Source organism: Geotrypetes seraphini, chromosome 2, assembly GCF_902459505.1.
Source record: "Geotrypetes seraphini chromosome 2, aGeoSer1.1, whole genome shotgun sequence".
Classification (NCBI taxonomy): domain Eukaryota; kingdom Metazoa; phylum Chordata; class Amphibia; order Gymnophiona; family Dermophiidae; genus Geotrypetes; species Geotrypetes seraphini.
Window position 1 is genome coordinate 496325771 of NC_047085.1, and position 24499 is coordinate 496350269.

A 24499-nucleotide genomic window follows, 5' to 3' on the forward strand; every position below is an offset into this window, starting at 1 on the left:
TGCACTGCTTTCAGCTGTGTATAGCTGAAATTATCAGAAGCAATTAAGGAAAGATTTATAAACTATAACAAGTTTTACCACATGCAAAGTTGTCATTTCTTTAATAAGACATTAACTATTTTTTCTGCAGCCCTCCAAGTACTTACAAACCCAAAATGTGGTCCTGCAAAGGGTTTGAGTTTGAGACCTCTGTATTAGACTAATGACATCCAGTCCAGTTCCTCATTCAAACCCTGTGGTGAAGCTGTATTTAGCTCAAATATCCATTTTGCTCCTTAAAAGTCAATGCTTTTCCCCAATTACTACCCTCCCACCAGTGTTCCCTCTAAGCGGGCGGGTGTTGTGAGCAAAATTTTTTCACTGTGAGCTAAAAATATCGGGCGCCAGCAAGTTATGAGCCAAATAAATATGTTGTCAAAGTTGCTGATACATGAGGACGAGGTATTCAAAGGAATTTTAGGCCTACACGCTAAATTAAATAACGTTAAATAATATTTTTAAGAACACAAAACAACGCATTAATTCTTGAAAGTACAAAATTCTTTTTTTTTTTTTTTTACCAGAAAAACTCAAATTTATTTTAAAACAGCTGTCACTAACACTACCAAGATTATCAGGGGGGACTGGGAGGGAGGGGAAATCTAATTTGAGGCAAACTGTTTTAATTTTTCAGAGATTGTTATAACATGTACTCCAAGCATTAGAAAATATAGCGAAAATGTTATTTTTTTGCATTATAATGTTCTTTTGCCAAAAATCAACTGACATCCATCTGCCTTCTGCTCTCTCTCCCTTCTTCTCACTTCCATCATCTGTCCCCTTCTCTCTCTCTCTCATCTCCTCCATTCCATCATCTGCCCCTTCTCTCTCTCTCTCCCCCCCCCAACTTCCATCATCTGCCCCCCTTCCCCTCACCTTTGTGGGTCACTTTCTTTCCCCTGAGGGTGGCTCATGTCACAGGGGAAGCTTTGGCCGAGCAGAACCGCTTGATTGACAGTGGAACTTACTTGATTGATGTCGATGCTGGGGCCCGTTGCCGTTTGAAGGAAAAAAAGGTGGAAAAAAGGAACCTGTAAAGGCGAGAGGAAGGGAAACCTCCAGGACAGCTGCTTTTTGCCCTCCTTCAGCGGCCCAAGAGTTCAGACCAGCAGCGGCAGCTCTGTATGCTTTTAACTTCGGCACAGAGCTGCCCCTAATCAATAGTTTAGCGCGGTTTCATGAGGCAGCCTCGGGGCCTTTGATAGCCGGCCCGCTTCGATGATGCAATGTGGGCCGGCCTAGCAAAGGCCCCGAGGCTGCCTTATGAAACCGCGCTAAACTATTGATTAGGGGCAGCTCTGTGCCGAAGTTAAAAGCATACACAGCTGCCGCTGCTGGTCTGGAGGTGCGGAGACAAGGCAGGAGGCAAACGCGGTGGAAGGCAGGAGTCCCGGCGAAGGCAGGAGTCCCGGCACAGCGACTGCAACAGGAAGTTGCAAGTCAGCTGACGCCGGCCTTTCGTTGCGGCGGGGACCGAATCCTTCGCGGACCGGCAAGATTTTGTTTGCGGACCGGCGGTTGAAGAACTGTGCTCTACACTGTGTGCGCTGTGACGAGAAACTTGTGCGCTGCGAGGTAATATTTTGTGCGCCTGCGCAACCCAGCGCAGCTTAGCGGGAACACTGCGCTCCCACCCGAACTCAATCACATCTATTCTCCAATGAATGTCAGAAATTAAATGGTTATGTTGAATCTAATGGAACACAAGAGGAGCTGATGAATACTAGTGCTTTCTTTGTTTTCGATTTATTTTCATTTAAACAAGTCCGAATCAGTCTAGTAGCCCTTCCTACATAGATCTTTTCACTCAGGCAAATGATTATATATATCACATAACCATATATTTAATAACCTCTTTCAAGGGGGGCGCCGAGAGAGTTATGGGGATATGCTGGGGTGTATGTGTTGAAAAACAGAGGGATAATAGAACTAAGAATTTTGCTGGGAGAGGGAGAAGAAATCTTGTAGCTGAACCTCTCAGAGGTTGAGAGGAAGGATTAGTACAGGAAAGGGGTCAAGTTAAGTTGGGGGCTTATGAAAGGGAAATTCTATAAATAATAAAAATAAAGAATGCAGAATTATAAAATAATGTGAACAGAACATTTTATTTATTTATTTATTTTTTACAAAGAACTCCTCTGGAGTATAGAAATATAGAAATATGATAAAGGTCAAAAGCGCCATCCAGTATCTCCTCCTCTCCCTAAGATATCCCAAGTGCCTGTCCCATGCTTTCTTGAATTCAGAGTCTGTCTCCACCACTTCTAAAAGGAGCCTACTCCATGCATCTACCACCCTTTCTGTAAAAAAATATTTTCTTACATTACTCCTGGGCCTATCACCTTTCATCCTATGCCCTCTCATTCCAAAGCTTCCTTTCAAATGAGAGACTCATCTCATGCGCATTTATGCCATGTAGGGATTTAATTTAAACTTCTATCATATCTCCCCTCTCCTGCCTTTCCTCCAAAGTATACATTGAGAGGAGGAGGAAGATGGAAAGAAGAAGGATTATGGAAAGTTCTGGTATGGAAAATCCTTGTAAGTCCTGGTATAAAACAGGTGAAGTATGATAAGAAGAAACCAGAGTTCACAGAAACACCCTCTCTCTCGCTCTGCAACTGATATCGATATCTGCAGCTGATAAAAACAGTAGATTAACTGTGAAAAGATATTTCACACCATTTACCAGAAGGCATACAAGGATGGGGAAATACCCTGTCTTTAAGCTAAGTTAGTTACTGTGTCAGTGAAACTTGAGAGAAACTAACAGGTCCTAATGCTGAGGTTTGGCATTAGGGCCGCACCCAGCCGGATATCATGCAAAGATGAACACAGCCCATGGTCAGAAGATAGAATTCGCAAGAATTATCATCTAACACCAGATGCCAGAAATGTGTTGGGACACCACAGCAGGGAGGGGGTTTGATGCTCGGAATTGCTTATATGGTATAGGGAAGGGGCATTTACGGGAAAAGGTTAGGTCTTACGGTAAACAGCGCAAACGTATAACATGATGCAAATAAACAAGCCAATAAATGAATCTAGTTAGGTAGTGATGCATAGGAAAATAGCCAATAAAGATGTATCATGTGATTTAGACCAACGTGGTGTTGGCCACCAAGAAATGTATAAAATCAGGCCTTTAGGAGGAAGTCAGCAGAACAGACATCAGAGGATCCTCAGGCCTGAAGATCACATTTTTCTGTTACTCTATATGCTGAATGCTTTATTTCTGTAAGCTGTTATTGACTGGATAAATAAATACATACTTATTGAAATCAGTATATAGCGTGTGAGGTCTCCTTTGAGGTAGGCCTAGACAGCGACCTACGTCAACATTTTGAGATCTTTAAGTCTATCCCCATACGTTTTATGACAAAGACCACTGTTCATTTTAGTAGCCTTCCTCTGGACCGACTCCATTTTTTTTATATCTTTTTGAAGGTGCAGTCTTCAGAATTGCACACAAAATTTTAAATGAGGTCTCACCAAAGTCTTAGATAGGGGCATCAATACCTCCTTTTTCCTACTGGCCTTAACTCTCCCCAGTGGTGTACCCAGAATATGTGACACACAGGACCGATCATTTTTTTAACACACACCCCCCCCCATATAAAAATATTTTTAGTAATTTTATTTAGTTAGTTTTATTTTTTTTTTAAATTATATATTTATTCAATTTTCCATAAACATCCAAGAATATTAATCTTGTACAGATAGTGTGGTTAACCAATTAAATAAAAGCATAGTTATAATTAATTAATCACACTCAAGTCCACCAACAGATCCAAGAATTGCTGAGTAACAACATTTCAGGAAAAATAAAGTTATAATGAAACTTAAATGTCTGCTGCTAAACCAGGAGCCCAAAATTTATTCATGACTGGTTATTGTTGTAGTTCCTTCTTTTTCTGCTCGTTTTTGAGATATAAATGATGTCAAATGGCTCGGATCAAGAAAAACATATTTAAATGAATTATATCTAACTATGCATTCCTCCGATCTGAATCACCTCAGGTTTTAACAAAAGAAACTGACGACGTCTTTAGTTAGTTTTATATCCCGTCCTCCCCAGAGAACTCAGAACAGGTTACAATTTAACATTCACAGTGTTACAATAGAACATTACATAGGGTTACAACCTCTTCAACCCCATGACGCTAATCTAATCTGGGATTTATGCATTGCGCTATGCCTATAAAGGTTCCAGGTGACTTACAGTACAGTCAAACCTCGGTTTGTGAGTAACCCGGTTTGCGAGTGTTTTGCAAGACGAGCAAAACATTCTTGCAAAACGTGTCTCGCAAACCGAGTGTTGACTCGATTTGCGAGCACCCCCCGATAACTGGCATCGCTCCCCCCCGTTCGAATCGGCACCCCCCCCCGCGAGAATAGGAACCCCCCACCCAACCAACTTTAACTCACCCCCCCTTTGGCACCGGCACGCAGCCCACAAGTGCCGGTGCCGTTTGAAGATCTTCTTCCCAGTCTCTGCCGGCTTTGAGCATGCATCTGCGCATGCTCAAGCCTTTCTAATTCTCCCTCTCGCCGAGAATCTCAGCGAGAGGAAGAATTAGAAGGGCTTGAGCATGCGCAGATGCATGCTCAAAGCCGGCAGAGACTGGGAAGAAGAAGATCTTCAAGCGGCACCGGCACTTGTGGGCTGCGTGCCGGTGCCAAAGGGGGAGTGAGTTAAAGTTGGACTGGCGGGGGTTCCTGTTCTCGCGAGGGGGGGGTGCCGATTCGAGCAGGGGGGGCCTTTGCGAGCGTGGGGGAGCGGTTCTCGTGCCGGTGCCAAACGGGGGGGTGAGTTAAAGTTGGTCGGGCGGGGGGTTCCTGTTCTCACGGGGGGGTGCCCGATCATGCGGGGGGGGGACTTTGCGAGCGGGGGGAGGAGCAGCGCCCTGGCCTCGGGGGGGGGGGGGAACGTATCAAAGCGAGTTTCCATTATTTCCTATGGGGAAACTCGCTTTGATAAACGAGCATTTTGGATTACGAGCATGCTCCTGGAATGGATTATGCTCTTAATCAAAGGTACCACTGTATATGGAGAACTGTTTAGTACACTGCAAAGAAGCTTAAACACAGGATCTCTCTCTTTTAAGTCCTAGTTCACGTTTGCTGTCTTAAAACCAGCTCTGGCAGGATTCACATTTCAAATCTGACATATTGTAATCACAAAACAGAAAATAAAATTTTTATTTTTACCTTTTGTTTGGTCATTTTATTATTCAAATCATGTTGATCCCAGACTCTGGTTTGACATTTTCTTTTTTCTCCATGGTCACCATGTATCTTCCATCTCTGTACTTTCCCTTCCACTGCCATATCAAACATTTGTTTCTTTCCCACTATCTATCTATCTCTCTCCCTGCCTTGTGCACTGGGTCAAACCTCCATTAAGTATTTCTCCCTTCCTCCCCTCTATTATCATGTGCAACATTTGTTTCTCTCTTCCTATACACCCTCTGTCCAACATTTTTCCTTCTCTCTTCTCCATGCATGTCTCCCTCCCCTCCATCATATGAAGGATTTCTCCCTCTCACACCTTTCTACCTCTTTGTTGCATCTCCCCTTCCTCTTCTTCATGCTATGTCCAACAATTCTTACTCTCTCCCCCTATGTGCAGCAGCTATCCCTCTCTCCTATCCCCCTGTACAGCAACTTTTCATCCCTTCCTCCCATCCCCCTATGCAGCACCTCCAGACCCAACAAACCCCCCTACCCCCACCATGAGATTTTTTTGGCAGCCTCCCCTGCCAGGGCTTCTCTCTGCTGTTTCATCAGTGACATAATCAATGACGCAGCAGAGGGAAGGCCTAGGCGGCCCATAAGAAGCCTGTTCAGAGCGTTCTCTCATTGTTGGCAGCCTTAACTCGCTGCTCTGCCAGTGTCAGGCCTTCCTGTATGCCGGGTCCCATCTACTTCCTGCTTCCGCGAAGGCAGGACCCGGTAGAGAGGAAAGCCCGACACTGGCAGAGCAGTGAAGTTCCTGGACGCCATCGATCCTGCACTCGGGGCGGATCTCCCCCCCCTTGGTATGCCACTGCCTTTCCCTATGCACCCTAGCATTCTTCTAGCTTTCACCGTCACCTTTTCAACCTATTTGTCCACCTTTAAGATTATCACATACTATCACTCCCAATTCCTGCTCCTCTTCCATGCATAAAAGTTCACCACCCCCTAAACTGAACCATTCGCTCAGGTTTTTGCAGCCCTAATGCATGACCTTAATAGAAACATACTATGTGTGGTTTAGAACTGACGATTTTAAACTATTTTAAATTAAAAAGTGTCAATCTGCCAATTTCCTGCTACATATGTGTAGTTAGTGGTTATATCTGGTATAACTTTCCTAGGTTTTTGTTTTTCTGACATTGCAGCCTCTTTATATTTTTTCAGTTGCCTTGTGTTTATTTGCTCTCTGTGCTGTCTAACCTTCCTTGTGTAATTAGCTCAAACAATGGGGTCACAGAAGAGACAAGTGAAATATTGCATTCTCTCATTTTCGAAGCTGGCTAATCTTTTACTGTGGAGATAAGATATCTGTTCTGTTGCTGTGAATTTCTGTGCTTTTTCAAAAAAAGGGAAAAAAATTCTAATTTTGTCTTAATCAAAATTGTTAAATTTCTGTTTACCATCAGTCTTTGGGGAAACTATATACAGTATTTAATCAGTGGCCCTTCTAATAACTATTTCTTTAAAGTATTTGTGCTAGCCTCCTCCTCCTCCACCTATTAATTATTTCTATAGCGCTACCAGATGAACGCAGCACTGCACAGAGTCACAGACAGTCCCTGCTCGAAAGAACTTAGAATCTAAACAGACAAGACAGAGAAACAGAATGTCTTGGATACAATTAATAATAATAATAATAACTTTATTCTTATATACCGCCAACAATCTTGCGACTTCTAGGCGGTTTACAATGAAGAGAAACTGTACAGACAGCGAATTACAGAGTATAGCATTGAACATCTAGTGATAGTAACAGGAGAGTTACAGGGTCTGTGTATTACACGGTTTCACAATGAGTAGCATTATACAGTCGACGATATTCAGAGCATAAGTAGGAGAAGAGAAAGGAGATTGCGCTTTGAGTTACACCTTGCAAGACTGCGAAGGTGAAAAAGATAACATAAGATGTTGATGAGAAGTAAGTTGTTAACTTGGTACATTTGAACGAAGGACGGGCACCAGTGGGAAAAGCTGGTAACAATTAAAGATAGAAATTTTGGCAGAAGAGGGTAGACGGACTCCTTGGGATGGGAGGAGGCTCCGATTTTAGGGGAGAAGTCTGGTTAGGTTATAAATTTCTTAAACAAGGTGGTTTTTAGTTCTTTCCTAAAGATACTATATGATTCTCTGGCGGCATCAGTGAAGTAGCCTGTCCAAGTTTGCAGTCTACCTGCTTGGAATTTGAATGTTCTATCAAAGAAGGTGCGATATCTACAGCCTATGATATTTGGGTAGGTAAAGAGGTTATGGTTTCTGGTAGGCCTAATAGAGGAGTGGAATTCGAAGTGAGGTAGTAGGTAGCTGGGGGCCAGTCCCCAGATTAGTTTATAGCAGAGGCAGGAGAATTTGAATAGAATTCATGCTTCAATTGGTAACCAATGAAGGAGTTTGTAGAATGGACTAACATGATCGCTCTTCTTTAGTCCGAATATTAGACGGATGGCCGTATTTTGAACTATTCTCAGTTTTCTTACATTTTTTTTAGGTATTCCCAAGTAGACAATGTTACAGTAGTCCAGGGTGGATAAAATCAGTGATTGTGCCAATATTCTGAAGGATAGCGGGTCAAAGTATTTTTTTATGGTTTTCAGTTTCCAAAGGATGAAGAAGCATTTTTTAGTCACCGAGTTTATGTGCTCGGTCAGGGTCAGGTGGGTATCCAGGGTGACTCCCAGTATTTTTATGGTTTTTAGTATTGGGTGATCATGGCCGTTTACATATATTGTAGTTGCGAAGATTTTCTCGTTTGGGCTAGCAAGGAAAATCTTTGTCTTTTCTGAGTTTAATTTCAGTTTGAAGTTTAAGTCCATTTTTCTATTTCGAGCATGATGGAGGAGATATGTTTTGAGTTGGTTGAGGTCACATTTGTTATTGGTATTAGTATGGAGATGTCGTCTGCGTATATATAATAAGTTAGGTTGAGCTTTTGTAAAAGGTGGCCTAGAGAAGAGATGTATATATTGAACAAGGTGGGAGATAGGGGGGATCCTTGTGGGACTCCCGAGGGGCTTTTCCAGGGTTCAGAGTAATTTCCTTCATGGACCACTTGATAAGATCGTTTGGTTAGGAAACCTTGGAACCAGGTCCACACTCTTCCTGATATTCCCATATCGTCGAGGCACCTAAGCATAGTTTCGTGGTCCACGAGATCGAAGGCATTGCTGAAGTCTAACTGTAGGATCAAGGCGCTGGAACCTTGATTGAAAAGGTCGTATAGGTGGTTAAGGAGAGAGCCTAGGACTGTCTCAGTGCTGAGTCCTTTTCTGAATCCAGATTGGTGGTCATTTAGGAGAGAGTACTTATCTAAGTGATTTACTAATTCCAAGTTGACCAGCCCTTCCAGCATTTTGGTGAAAAAGGGGGTGCTCACTATGGGTCTGTAGTTGGACGCCAGTGTGAGCGAGATCTTCTGGTCTTTGGGTATGGGTGTGATTAGAATGTGTCCCATATTTTCCAGGTAGGTTCCGTTTTTGAGAGAGTAAGTTGCCCAGTTAAATAGGTCCCTCTTAAATTCTGGTATTGCATCTTGCATGATCTTAGATGGACATTCATCTAGTAGACAATTTGATTTGGAGTATTTGTTGAAGAGTGCAAGGGAGTTATTCCAATCTGGGGGCTCGAAGTGGTTCCAGCTCATATCGCCTTTGGATTCACTACTCTGCGATTTGAGGTTGAATTCAAGATTGGATGGAGGAGGGGGTATTGAGGCTCTGAGGTCGGTGATTTTTTTCCTAAAGTGGTTGGCTAGGGTGGAGACCTCTGGGATTTGATCGTGATGGTTCTGTAGTATCTGTGTGGTGTCTGTTATTTTGCTTACTAGTTTGAATAGTTCTCTACTGTTTGTATTGGTTGTTCCTATTTTCTGTGCATAACAGTTATAACGCTTTTCTTTGATCCGATTCTTGTAATTTTTCATTTTTTGTTTCCATTTAATTTTATCTTCCACTTTGTCTGTTTTTTGCCATACTCTTTCCAGTTTTCTGAGATCTTGTTTGAGGGCTAATAATTCGGCGTCATACCATTCTTTTGATGCCCTTGTGTTCTTTTTGTATGATTAAACAGGAGCTATTTGATTTAGTGTGTCTTTTGTGGGAATGGTTTGCAAACAGCTTCGGAGCTGTTTTCTCTGCCGCAGTCCCGCCCCTCCTCTGACGTCAGAGGAGGGGCAGGATCGTGGCAGATGAAACAGCTCCGAAGCTTGTTTGAAACATCGCTAACACCATGATCTTCTGTGCAGGATGCTCTTCAAAGATTTCTGTGCAGAATGCTCTTCAAAGGTAAACAGGTGCGGGAAGGCCAGGGGGGAAGCCGGACACCAGTGGGAGGCCAGGGGAAACTCGCATGCCTTCCGGGGGGAGGGGGGTGAGTAGTCCTTTGGCATGGGGAGTGGGACAAGCCTTTAGGGGGGGGAGACAAGCTTTCAAGGGGGGGGAGACAAGCTTTCAAGGGGGGGGGGAGACAGGCTTTCAAGGGGGGGGAGACAGGCTTTCAAGGGGGGGGAGACAGGCTTTCAAAGGGGGGGGAGACAGGCTTTCAAAGGGGGGGGAGACAGGCTTTCAAAGGGGGGGGAGACAGGCTTTCAAAGGGGGGGGAGACAGGCTTTCAAGGGGGGGGAGACAGGCTTTCAAGGGGGGGGAGACAGGCTTTCAAGGGGGGGAGACAGGCTTTCAAGGGGGGGGACAGGCTTTCAAGGGGGGGAGACAGGCTTTCAAGGGGGGGAGACAGGCTTTCAAGGGGGGGGAGACAGGCTTTCAAGGGGGGGGAGACAGGCTTTCAAGGGGGGGGAGACAGGCTTTCAAGGGGGGGAGACAGGCTTTCAAGGGGGGGAGACAGGCTTTCAAGGGGGGGAGACAGGCTTTCAAGGGGGGGGAGACAGGCTTTCAAGGGGGGGAGACAGGCTTTCAAGGGGGGGAGACAGGCTTTCAAGGGGGGGAGACAGGCTTTCAAGGGGGGGAGACAGGCTTTCAAGGGGGGGAGACAGGCTTTCAAGGGGGGGGAGACAGGCTTTCAAGGGGGGGGAGACAGGCTTTCAAGGGGGGGGAGACAGGCTTTCAAGGGGGGGAGACAGGCTTTCAAGGGGGGGAGACAGGCTTTCAAGGGGGGGGGGCAGGCTTTCAAGGGGGGGAGACAGGCTTTCAAGGGGGGGAGACAGGCTTTCAAGGGGGGGAGACAGGCTTTCAAGGGGGGGAGACAGGCTTTCAAGGGGGGGAGACAGGCTTTCAAGGGGGGGAGACAGGCTTTCAAGGGGGGGAGACAGGCTTTCAAGGGGAGAGACAGGCTTTCAAGGGGGGGAGACAGGCTTTCAAGGGGGGGAGACAGGCTCTCAAGGGGGGGAGACAGGCTCTCAAGGGGGGGAGACAGGCTCTCAAGGGGGGGAGACAGGCTCTCAAGGGGGGGAGACAGGCTCTCAAGGGGGGGAGACAGGCTCTCAAGGGGGGGAGACAGGCTCTCAAGGGGGGGAGACAGGCTCTCAAGGGGGGGAGACAGGCTCTCAAGGGGGGGAGACAGGCTCTCAAGGGGGGGAGACAGGCTCTCAAGGGGGGGAGACAGGCTCTCAAGGGGGGGGAGACAGGCTCTCAAGGGGGGGAGACAGGCTCTCAAGGGGGACAGGCAGGTCTTCAGGAGTGGGGTGCAGGCCTTCAGGGGGGGGCCCTGGTGTAGAAGTATACAGAGGGAGGGAAGGGGGGTTCAAAGAGACTTGCATATGCTGGACTTTGGGGGGGGAAGAAATAATGGATCTAAAAATAGAGGAGAAGAAGAGAGATGATGGACAATGGGATTTAGGGAGGGAAGGAACAGAAAGGGAGAGAAGTTGGACACAAGGGATGGTGTGGAGAGGAGATAGAGATACTGGATAGGAGGGTAGTTGAGAAAAGAAAGGGAGAGATGGTGGACCCTGGGGTGGTGGGGAAGGAGGGAGAGATGGTGGACCCTGGGGTGGTGGGGAAGGAGGGAGAGATGCTGGATGAAAAGATAGTTAAGAAAAGGTGGATCTGTGGAGGGAGACAAAAAAAGGAAAGATGCCAGAGGACAGAGATGGCAGGTGGATGGTTAGCACGGAGAAAGAAGGAGACCCTGGCAAGCAAGTTATCAGAAGACAACCAGAGCCTGGGACCAACAAGATTTGAATAATGACCAGACAACAAAAGGTAGGAAAAATAATTTTATTTTCTGTTTTGTGATTACAATTGTCAGATTTGAAATGTGTATCCTGCCAGAGCTGGTGTTAAACTTAACAGAGAGAGGAAAAATCTTTTTTGTTTGTTGATTTTGTTTACACCACAGCGCCAATGTGGTTAGGAGAAGGCAAAGGGGGTTAAGAGGCTATAAAATAAACTCACCAGAATGTTTGAAAAAAAATAAAAAAACCCATCCAATTGAGAAGGAAAATCGAATCGAAAAACCAATTCAATAGGCTGAATCGATTCAAAATTTTTTTTCCTGAATCGGGCAGCACTACTATATACCTAATTCTTTATAACTTTATTTTAATTAATTCTAACAAGTAAAATAATTTCTGATTGAGGCTACTACATTGAAACTAGAGAATGACACGGTGGCAGTTTACCCGCGGCCACCGCATTTAGCCGCGGGTGACCCGCCGAAACGGGGAACGAAAACTAGCAGTCGCTGCAGTGACGGGGACAAGGCCATTCACCGCCCCATGGAGCGGTGAATGGTCTTGTCTCCGCAGTGAGGCATGAAGGATCGCGCGGTCCCCGCAGCCCACTCGCGCCTGCCCAATCGATCCTAGTGATTAGCCAGCTCTCTCACTTCTCCTCACCTTAGTTTGTAGGTTTTCTTTTTCAGGGACCCGCACACTATCAAAGAGCCGCGCACCCACTGCTGCTCAGTTTCAATCTTCTGCTCTGACGCAACCGGAAACAGGAAGTTGCAGCAGAGCAGAAGATTGAACACTGAGTAGCCGTGCGTGCGCGGCTCTTTGGGAAAGCGTGCAGGTCGCCGAAAAAGAAAACCTACAAACTAAGGTGAGGAGAAGGGAGAGAGCTGGCTAAACACTAGGATCGATTTGGCAGGCGGGTGATGGCTGCGGTGACCGTGCGATCGCTCGTGTTCCCGGCTCAAACTGGAAGGAGGTAGTGAAAGGGAAAAGGATTCTGGGCCAAGGGGATGAAGACGGAAAGAAAAACCCACAGCAGGAAAGAAAGGGAAGGACAGGCAGGTGAGCCAGATGCTAGAAGCAGGGGGGGGGGGAAGAAAGAGGGAAAAAAGCTAGATGGGGTTGAAAAGAAGAGACACACTGGTATGGAAGAGGAAGATAGGGGAAATATGGACACAGGAAGGTAACAGAAAAAGGGGAAATTATGTGCATGGGGCATAGGGACAGAGACATAAAGGGGACATGCCATGGGGATGGTATATGGACACAGGGGGGGGCAATGGCAGATACATAGGGGAGATATTAGAAATGGAGAAAATAGGAGCACAGAAGCGAGATGGTTTGTGGGGATGGGACAGGGACCGAGCTCGCAGGCTCCAGTGGCTTGCACAAATTACATTGTAACATGCCATGAAAATAAGAGGGAGGAAGGTAGATAGATAGGCCACGCGAGAGGAGCTGAAGGGTGGTAGAAAGGAACAGATGGTAAAGGAGGGAGGGAAGGGTGGTGGTGGAAAGAAATAGGACAGACATTGAAGGAGGGTGGAGAGGAACAGACCCTGAAGGGAAATGTGGAAAACAGAATGGGAAGAAGACAGATGCCAGACTATGGGGGAGTGGAGGGAAGAAGATGGGTGCTAGACCAATTAGGGGGGGGTGAATGGAGAGGCACAGTAACAGCAAATGGAAGACGAAGAGAGAAGGCACACAGTGGATGGAAGGAATTGAATGAGAAGATGTGGAAAGCAGAAACCAGACAACAAAGGTAGAAAAAAAAATTATATTTATTTATTTTTTGCTTTAGGATAAAATAGTATATTAGTTGTGTTGATAAAAATTTATAAACAAAGCCCTGCCAGCTGAACATCTCTTTCTCTAGTTCAGCAGCAGGAACTTTGATTTATAAGAAAGGAATAAGCTAAATATTACAGTACTAAGGCTTATATGGATGCAGCGGGGATGGTGACGGGGCGGTGAATGGGATGGCAGTGGCGGTGACGGGGCGGTGCAGAGGATGGTGGGCCGGGGACGGGCGGTGACGGGGACAGATTTTTTTCCCCGTGTCATTCTCTAATTGAAACCTTTTTTTTTTTTTTTTTTAAATATCAAGTGGCCCCCACTCACATTTTTAGTAGCATTAGAATAGATTGGAAGGTTAATCCAAGAAGTCACCAAGTTATCGTACATTTCTTCTTAATAGAGAACAGTTTATTTCTGGGTCTAAAATTAGTAGTTTAATCCTTTTATTTAAAACTACTGAGCAAAAACTACTCTACACATCATATACACAAATACATATCTAGAACCTGAAAGGATAAGCTAAATTGCTATAAACTCCAATAATAGTTTAGGAAACATATTGAACTATACCCACACAGGGAATATGAGGCATATAGTTGCTTTGAACCAGTGTTTAGCTAGTAGGAGGGGCCATTTCTTAGGACAAAGCCTTAGTAGGAACTAATGTCTTAGTAATAATAATAATCAGTTTATATACCGGAAGGCCATAAAATTCTATGCGGTTTACAATAGTTAAAAAACAAAACAAAACAATAAAAGAAGTTGAATAGAACTAAAAAAGTTAAAAGCCAATAATTAGAGACACTAAAATGATCAAAATAGTGCATAATAAAATGTTTACGAATTAGCTGCCTAAATACTTTGAAAACAGATATGTTTTTAGATGTCTCCTAAATTCCCCATAAGTGTCAGTAAGCAAAAGCAATTAAACATAGAAACATAGAAATAGACGGCAGATAAGGGCCCACGGCCCATCTAGTCTGCCCACCTTAATGTCCCTCCCCTACCTTTGCCCTGTGAAGAGATCCCATGTGCCGATCCCATTTGGCCTTAAAATCAGGCACGCTGCTGGCCTCAATCACCTGTAGTGGAAGACTATTCCAGCGATCAACCACTCTTTCAGTGAAAAAGAATTTCCTGGTGTCACCTCGTAGTTTCCCGCCCCTGATTTTCAACGGATGCCCTCTTGTTGTCGTGGGACCCTTGAAAAAGAAGATATCTTCCTCCGCCTCGATGCGGCCCGTAAGATATTTGAACGTCTCGATCATGTCCCCCCTCTCTCTGCGCTCCTCGAGCGAGTATAGCTGTAATTTGTCAAGCCGTTTTTCGTATGGTAGATCCTTGAGTCCCGAGACCATCCGGGTGGCCATTCTTTGCACCGACTCCAGTCTCAGCACATCCTTGCGATAATGCAGCCTCCAGAATTGCACACAGTATTCAGTATTGTTATAAATCCTTAACCCATAACATTGCTTGATATGAAAAAAGATTTTGATGAGGTTTTTTAAGTTTACATCCTCTAACAGGCAGAAAAACAAAATTCAAATGCGAGTTTATCTTATGTCTGTTGGTTGCAAAAGAGAAAAGCTCAATTATATATTTAGGAGCTAAACCAAACAAAGCATTAAAACAGAAGCAACCAAACTTAAACTTCACCCGCGCCTCCATTGGCAGCCAATGCAGTACTCGATAGTAGGGTGTTGCGTGATCATATTTCTTCAACCTAAAAATCAGCCTGACCGCCGCATTTTGTACTATTCACAATCATAGAAACATACATAGAAATAGATGGCAGATAAGGGCCACAGCCCATCTAGTCTGCCCACCCCAATGACCCTCCCCTACCTTTCTCTGTGAATCGTTGCATATTCTTCTGGGAAATTGCCAAATAGGCAATATTGCAGTAATTAAGCTGGCTTAGTATAAGAGACTGTACCAAAACTCTAAATGATGAAACACTAGTAGCACAGCAACTCTAAGAGCCAGTGGCGTAATGGGGAGGGGGTCATCCACCCTGGGCGCCATGTTAGTGGGAGCGCCAACACCCCTCCTCCTCTCTGCCCCCACCTCTTTCCATTCCTTCCCTCCACACACGCACCCCCCTTCCCTTCTCCCATACCTCCACTTGAAGTTGTTGTTCGCGGCTCTCAACAATGTGCTCTTTGCGATCCCGTCGGCTCTCCCGCTGACCTCACTCCTGGGTGCAGTGCATAGGAAGCGATGTCAGAGGAAGAGCCAACGGGATCACGAGGAGCATGATGTTGACCGTCGTAAGCAACAACTTCAACCAGAGGGAAGGGAAGGGAAGGGGGCATGTACACCGCAGGCGGGATCAGGGAAGGAGTGGGGGGGTGAAGATGAGGACAGGGCAGGGGCGCCACCATCCCGAGCACCTCTCACCCTTGCTATGCCACTGCTAAGAACTAAGTAATCCTGAATTGTATTGCTGATTTTGTTTTAAACATGGAATCTAATACTTTACATTCCCCTTCAATCTTCTATTCTTCTTTCATATAGTAAAAACAAACCAACCACCCCTCATTTCCTGTACTTTTAAGGAAACTTGGTTTTCTCCTGAATTAAGGATTTATAATCCCACCCAATCCTGGGTTTGCTACTGATAAGTATTCTTGATTATTGGGTTGTCTATATATCAGCCAATTCTCAAACCAACCAATCAGGATGACTTATCCAGTGCAATCATTGTGGTGCTTTAGTTCCATCTGGAGACTTAGGGCTTACCCATCTGTACTCAGCTTTCTTTTTTTTTCCATGAAATTTTATTGAAAATTTTAGCAATATACAAAAAGGGAGAGAACCAATACAAAAGTAAAAAGCATTTCAATAACAGGAAACAGAGAAAGCTCAACAAACTTTCATACAAGTCAAAGATAAACAAAACAAAATTATTTCTCCGCTCCATATAGTACCAATATTAGATGGGAACAAAAAGGACAGGTGAATAATGGGAGGAAAGGAGAACATAAGAGGGAAGGACTACCTTAGAAATGGAGAGGAAAGGAAAAACCAGAATAAGGGGAAAGAGGCCCCCCCAGAGGCCAAAGAGAAAAAAAAGGAAAGAGAGAAGTATGAATGGCCTGTAAATTACAGTGAGAATTGTGTAAAGCCAGATAATCTTCAAAAATAGCCCATTTGTTAATTATTTTTTTATTCAGAGGCAGAAAAGTGGAAATCAGCCTGTCGTGTTTTATGTTGTAATAGCACAGATTACATCCAGTTGGATAAGATTAGTCTCAGAACAATGATGAGAAGTGTATCAAATAGGGCATGCTGAGATGCTGGAAGTTTAATAGAGGGGGCTTCTGACTTCAGTATGATTATACTAGCAGATATATTATACTGCAGGTCAAAGACTGATTGCATGACTGACCAAACTTCAGTCCAAAAATTCAATAAGCAAGGACATTCAAACAGTATATACAATAAAGTACCTGGAAGTGAGTTACAGTTTCAACATCGGTTGGATGGTAAGAGCCCTGCTACGTGAAGTTTCTGAGGCGTCCAGTTCGTTTTGTGATGTAACGGAAACATAGATTGCATGGAGTTAGCAGAAGGAATAGCCCTTATAGCTTTAGACCAGATAATAGACCACTTATTTTCATGAATTCGACAGCCAAGGTTTTTGTAGAGAAATATGAGTGTCAAATTGGGATTTGATTAAAAATTTATATATATGCGATGCAACATGTCCCTCGGTTGACAAAAGGGAGAACAGAGGGACCAGAGTTGGAGAACTAGCAACTATGGTGTTTAAAATGTTTGACTTTTTAATCACGTTTTTGCTACTTATCTCATTTGGTGTTCCCAGGTGTATGTCCACTATTTTGCTTTTGTATTTTTACACTGCCTTTGTACTCTTCAAAATTCAATAAAGAAATTGAACTAAAAGAGAGCTGGAGCCACTGATAGAATGCCATAGCAGGTAGTGCAAACTTAGCTTGCAATTCAGCAAAGGACAAAAGTTGCAATGTTGGGAGTGCAGATGTCAGCTATGGTCCAAATCCCCTGTTGGGCCCATTTGGGCCAGTATATGACCGTCTTATTAATCTGAAATTGCGAATTATACCAAAGAGAATATGTGTAGAGTTGTTGATGTGGACTTCTAAGAGTTTATCTAAGTCTAGTAAGCATTGCACTGATTGTAAAAGAATGTGAGTTTTATCTTGAAGAAGAGCATCAGAGGACACGAGGGGAATAAGCAAGGAGGAGGTTATATAAAACGACTGTTCAAATTGCAACCATAGGGGGTGGTATTCTGACGGAGAAAAAAAACCAATGGCTAGCTTGTTGCAATATAAAAGCTTTATGGTAAAAACACACTTGCTCTATCATTAGAAGCTTTAAGTATCTTAAGTGCAATTTTAGGAGGCCTATGGTTCCATATGCAAGCAGAAATATGCTTGTCAATCAATTTGTAAAATGAAGGTGGAAATAGATTCAGGATCATACTAAGAACAAAATTAATCTTAGGTGCCACAACCATTTTAATCGTTTCAATCTTGCCCCACCAGAAAGATGGAGAGGATGCCAGGATTGCTATAAAGCATTAGTAATATTTATAAGATTATCACTATTATGTTTAATTGTGGCTGGGAGAGAAGCATACAAATCTATACCCAGGTACTGTATATGAAAAGAAGACCAGAGGAGGTTGAAGGATTGAACCATTTCTGGACGGGAATAAGTGTTGAGGTAGGATTTCAGTTTTCTGTAGATTAATTTTATAGCCAGAAAAGAGAGAATAAGAATTGATTAAATTGAAAAGGGCGGGAAGTTAACTTTCAGGCTTAGAGATGTAAGTAGTATAATGGGTACACATCATGTCAAAATGATTGACAGCTGTCAGAGATAAGGATCGACCAAACAGCGTTCACTTCTGGGTTAAGCCCCGCCCATACCCATTACCACGCCCCCACTCTCTGCCCATGCCCTGCCCCTCCCATAGGAATGAATGGTGGTAGCCCCGCCCATAGCCCCACCCCCATCCATGGCCCCGCCTCACTCTCCGCCCATGCCCCTCCCCTCCCATAGGAATAAATGGTGGTAGCCCCGCCCATGCCCCGCCCCTCATATTGCCCCACCCCCTCATGTCCTGCCCCGGAAATGCACTTTTTGATGACATCACCGGATATGGGGGCGTGTTTGACCCCGGAAATATGCTTTCTGATGACATCACCGGAAATGGGAGCGCCTGCCCCTACCGGAAATGCGCTTTTCTGATGACGTAGGCGGAAATAGGGTAAATGAAGCGACGGAAATGCGCTTTGCTGACCACATAGGCGGAAATAGGGGAAACAGACTTAGTCAAAACCCTCCCGGAAATGATGTGGCCAGAAAGCACAGTTACTTACCGTAACAGGTGTTATCCAGGGACAGCAGGCATATATTCTCACATGTGGGTGACGTCATCTACGGAGCCCCGATGCGGAAGCATTTTCAAGCAAGCTTGATTGAAGATTTAAGTTTGCTCTGCTGCTCCACGCATGCGTGCCTTCCTGCTCCACTAGGGGGCGCATCCCCTCGTGGTCTCCAGTTCAAAATTTTCCGCTGAGCCTACAAGTCGTGTTTTTCAGGCTCTGCCCCAACTGCCTTCTAGCACCGCGATTTTTTCTTGTTTTTTTCTCGATTAAGTCGCTGTGCGCGAATTCTTTACTTTTCAACTTGATTCCTGCTTCGTTTTTGACGACCCGGAGGCTTCCGGGTCCCCGTGGCCGCGTGGCTACTCGAGCCACGGCTTCTTTCGATTCTATGTCCCGGCCTTTGACCGGCTTTAAAAAGTGCACCCGGTGTGAGCGGCTTCTTTCCATCACAGACCCGCATCGCCGGTGCATCCTCTGCCTGGGGGCGGCTCATCCAACCGACTCCTGCCCCCAGTGCGCTACTTTCCAGAACCGGGCCCTCCGTCGAAGAAAAGTCCGCATGGCGGACCTTTTCGCCCCGGACCAACCCTCTACCTTGGCCTCGAGGTCGGCCCCGGCCTCGGCCTTGACCTCGGCCCCGAATACCTCGGCATCGCCCCGAGACCCGAATCCGAAGCCCTCGGGACAGCAGAAAGCCTCGGCCCCGGGTAAGTCCCCTCTTCCTTCTTCAGGTTCCGTAACATTGAAGAAGCCAGCCTCGGGGACACCGTCAACGCATGGCGGAAGCCCCATGCTTACAGCCCCGGCTAAGCCCTCCAAGCCTTCGGGCCGTGCCTCCACCACACGGGAATACTCTGATACGAGGTCGCCCCCAGTGGAGTGCACCGAGGCAGTGGACATGCCTTCGATGCTGTCCGTGCCCCTCTTCAAGGGGCTTATCAGCTGTTACCATGACAATAGGGGAGCTGGCCCATTAACCATTAGCTCAGAATTCCTACTGAAAGTGTGTTAAAAGCAAATGCAACCTTTTCTCAATTGTTTCTGCCCCTGATCTGTTTTAAAAACAGGAAAGATTTTGTGAATGTCTTTTGTTTTGTGATCTGCTCTATCCATGAGCTCTTAAACCCTGTCTTTTAACTAAAAACTGTTAAAATAAAGACGCTTCTTTTTCTGGCCACATCATTTCCGGGAGGGTTTTGACTAAGTCTGTTTCCCCTATTTCCGCCTATGTGTCAGAAAAGCGCATTTCCGTCGCTTCATTTACCCTATTTCCGCCTACGTGGTCAGAAAAGCGCATTTCCGTCGCTTCATTTACCCTATTTCCGCCTACGTGGTCAGAAAAGCGCATTTCCGTCGCTTCATTTGCCCTATTTCCGCCTACGTGGTCAGAAAAGCGCATTTCCGTCGCTTCATTTACCCTATTTCCGCCTACGTCATCAGAAAAGCGCATTTCCGGTAGGGGCAGGCACTCCCATTTCCAGCAATGTCATCAGAAAGCGTATTTCCGGGGTCAAACACGCCCCCATTTCCGGTGATGTCATCAAAAAGTGCATTTCCGGGGCGGGACATGAGGGGGTGGGGCAATGGGAGGGGCGGGGCATGAGGGGAAGGCCATGGGCAGGGGCAACCACCATTCATTCCTATGGGAGGGGCGGGGCATGGGCGGAGAGTGGGATGGGGCAATGGGCGGGCAGGGGCGTGGCTTAACCCGGAAGTGAACGCTGATTGGTCGATCTTTATCTCTGACAGCTGTCAATCATTTTGACATGAGGTGTACTCATACTACTGATGTATAAAAGCACATCATCTGCATAGGCTGTAAATTTATATTCTACACTATTATGCGATATACCTGAGATATTCTTATTCAAGAGGATGCAAAAAGAAGAGGTTCTAATGCTAGGTTAAAAAGATAAGGTGACAACGGACATCCTTGGCGTGAGCTCCTATGTAAGGTAAAAAAGAGTGACAAGTTATTATTAGTAATGATAGAAGCCTTAGGTTCTGAGTAGAGAATTTTCACATAATCTATAAATTTGTAGGGGAGACCAAACCAAGTCATAGTGTGAAAAAGGTGAGGCCACTCTACTCTATCGAACACTTTTTCTGCATCTAGTGATAGAGCAATACATGGGTCTTTAGAGTTTCGGGCAACAGAGGCCAGATGATAAAGATGGGAGTTATCTATTATCGGTCTATCAGTCATGAAACCTACCTGATGAGGAGAAATGAGTGCACCTATGATTCCTTGAAGTCTTTGCGAAAGGATAGTGGCGTAAATTTTATAGTCTATATTTAAGAGTGAGATGGGCCTGTAATTTTGAATCAATTGAGGATCTTTGTTTGGTTTAGGAATTACTGTAATAATAGCATCAAGAAAGTGGCTTTTAGCTACCATATGGGATTAAAGAGAGTATAGGAGCTAGCTTATTTCTAAAAAGTTTGTAAAATTCCACCGAGATACCGTCCACTCCGGGGGCTTTCCCAGATGAAAGATGTTGTATGGCTGATATGGTTTCTGATACGTCAAATGGATTCTGAAGTGTGTCATTAGCATCATCAGGAAGTTTAGGTGATTGTAAAGAGTTGAGAAAATCTGTAGTATCAGTTGTTGTTGCAGACAACTCAGACGAATAAAGCTGGGAATAAAATTTATGAAAAGTTTTAGAAATATTGTGTGAGGAGTGAAGTTGACCATCATTGGTTTTAACAGCAGCAATTTGCACCTTGACCCTTTTCATCTTCAAATAATTAGCTAACATTTTGCTACTTTTGTTCATTTCTACATAATATTTAGTAGATGTCATAAAAATGTCTTGCTGTACATTGATGCTTACTGATATAGGAGTATTTTAGTTTATATATTTCGGGTATGAGACATTTATCATTAGATTTGAAAAATTCTACTTCCCGAATTTTGATTTGAGATTCGAGGTTTTGCAATTCTGCTTTATTTTGTTTCGTTTTGTAAGCCTTTATTGAAATAAGCTCACCTCTCAAAGTCACTTTAAAAGCTTCCCAGATAGTCAAGGGATTCAACTAATCTGAATTGTTAAACAGAAAAAATTATTCAATAAATTTGTTAAGTCTGTCTTTAACAGCATCATCTGTTAGAAGAGAATTATTTAGTCTCCAGATAGGGGATCTAGATAAAGTCAGACCATGCAAATCAACAGAAATAGGAGCATGATCTGATACTACAATATTATGTATTTGGGATGATTCCAAAGTGGAAACCAATGAGGAAGAAATGAGAAAATAATCAATTCTAGAATAGCTATTGTGTGGAGATGAGAAATAAGTTTAGTCCCTAGTATCTGGATGCTGCAATCTCCATGGTTCAGTTAAATTAAAATGTTTAATCAAAGAATGAAGGTGAGGTTCGTTTTAGAAGGAGTAATGTTACTAGAAGAATGCCTATCGAGCCACATATCAAGAGGCAAGTTGAAGTCTCCTGCCATTATCATAGGAAGAGGATCAAATTCCAAAATAGTATGAAAGAGTTGCGTATAAAATACAGGGGAATCTATGTTGGGAGTATATATATTGATTAAGAGGACCTCCTGTAAAAATAGTTTTGCTTTAACCACTAACCATCTACCTTCCGGGTCATATTGGGATTCTAGTAACTAGAGTGAGATATTTTTGTGAGATAAGATTGCAACTCCATGTTTCCTGCCGGCAGCTGGTGCTTCAGCGATAAAAATCAACCAGTGGCTTGAGTCCAAATAGTGGGAGATATTGGATATATGTGTTTCCTGTAGAAATACAATAGCTGGCTTCAATTTCTTAAGATGAGTGAAAACTTTTTTCCTTTTAACTGGATGCCTCAGACTATTCACGTTCCAGGATACAACCGTAATTGGGGAGTAGCCATGAGTAAAAATGAAAAAAACAGTAGAAACAGTATGAACTGTCCAGCAAGAAGTAAGAAAGAAGAAAAAACAGTATATGGAGGCCTCTGGGGGATGATAAGAAAGAAAAGCAGAGAGAACTTTAAAAAAGTTCAGCCGAAATAGGAGTGATTAAGAGAAAAGGGGAAAAAACGTCAGCCAAGAGACGCCCGAAGGAAAGGCACCCTCCAGTAAGTAGTACAATATAGTTCAGGACCAGACAAAGGAATTAAAATAAAAGAAGTTCAAAAGGGTATAAGCAATTTAGGTCATCTTGCAAAAAAGAGAGTATCTCACTGTGCCATTGGAAAGATACTGACAACAAAATTGTACATACGTTTGGTTTTTGGTTTTTTTGGGGGGGGTTTCCTTTTAAACAGAACAACATGAACTAAGATAATATAACATCAAAATACAGATATTAAAAGTATCAGAGTTAACAGGTAAACTCAGATTGTAGGAACTAGCTCCTATTGAAGATGTCAAAGTAAATTGCTGCCAATGCATAAACAATGCACCATAGAGTGGATTATTAATGTAATCCAAGGGTTGAGCACTGGGAGAACATAAAATTACACTAAAAAAAAACAAAACCAAAAAACCCACATTCCAGCAAAGGCATGTTGTAGAGTTACACTAAGGAAATAATGCCAAAATAGTTAGTAATTTTTAGAAGTCTTCAAGTGAGTTTCAGCAAGCAAAGACAGTCACTTTCATAAAGCCAGAAGAGTGTGGAAAACATAGGCATACGAAAAAGCAAGTACAGTGGAACCTTGGTTTACGAGCATAATTCGTTCCAGAAGCATAAGAACTGTCATCTCCGGATCAGACCTTAGGTCCATCAAGTCCGGCAATCCGCACGCGCGGAGGTCCAGCCAGGTGTACCCTGGCGTAACCTTAGTCACTCGTATCCCTCTATGCGCCTTGCAAGTAGATGTGCATCTAGCTTGCCTTTAAATCCTAGAACGGTGGATTCCGCAATAACCTTCTCTGGGAGAGCATTCCAGGTGTCCACCATTCGCTGCGTGAAGCACAACTTCCTGATATTTGTCCTGGACTTGTCCCCCCTCAGCTTCAGTCTATGACCTCTTGTCCGAGTCACATTGGACATCTTAAATAACTTTTTTCCTGCTATATTTTGTCGATTCCTTTCAGTATTTTGAAAGTCTCGATCATATCCCCTCGCAGTCTCCTTTTCTCAAAGGAGAACAGTCCCAGTTTCCTAAGTCGTTCTTTGTAATCCAAGTTCTCCATACCTTTTACTAGCTTCGTTGCTCGCCTCAGCACCCTCTCCAGCAGTTTTATATCCTTCTTTAGGTAGGGAGACCAGTGTTGGACACAGTATGCCAAGTGTGGTCTGACCATTGCTCTATACAGCGGCATTATAACTTTCTCTGATCTACTCGCGATTCCTTTCTTTATCATGCCTAACATTCTATTTGCTTTCTTTGCCACCGCCGCACATTGCGCCAACGGTTTCAGTACACCCAGGTCCTTTTCTTGTTCGCTCTTATCCAGAGTTGCATCTGACATTCTATACTCATGCTCCTTGTTCTTTCTGCCCAGATGCATTACTTTGCACTTTTCCACATTAAACTTCATCTGCCATTTCTCTGCCCATTTCTCTAACTGACACAAGTCGCTCTGGAGTTCCTTGCTATCCTTCTGTGATCTGATTGCCCGGCATAGCTTTGTGTCGTCTGCAAACTTGATTATCTTACTGGACATTCCTTCTTCCAGGTCATTGATGAAAATATTGAATAAGATGGGCCCAAGTACCGAACCCTGGGGCACACCACTAGTTACTTTCTCCCAGTCTGAGAACTTCCCATTTATGCCCACCCTCTGCATTCTGTTCTCCAGCCATTTGCCTATCCATCTCAGTATGTCTCCCTCTATTCCATAGCTTTGTAGTTTCTTGAGAAGTCTTTCATGTGGAACCTTGTCGAACGCTTTCTGGAAGTCTAAATATATTATATCCACCGGTTGTCCATTATCAATTTGTTTGTTTACTGTCTCAAAAA

At 44.3% G+C, this 24499-nt stretch overlaps 1 protein-coding gene across 3 annotated transcripts in view; it reads right to left on the reverse strand.

Annotated features, from left to right (window-relative positions):
* The window catches only part of LOC117354433 (mucin-19-like), a 122954-nt gene that overhangs the window by 60331 nt on the left and 38124 nt on the right, over positions 1 to 24499 (reverse strand). The gene's annotated exons all lie outside the window — the stretch shown is intronic.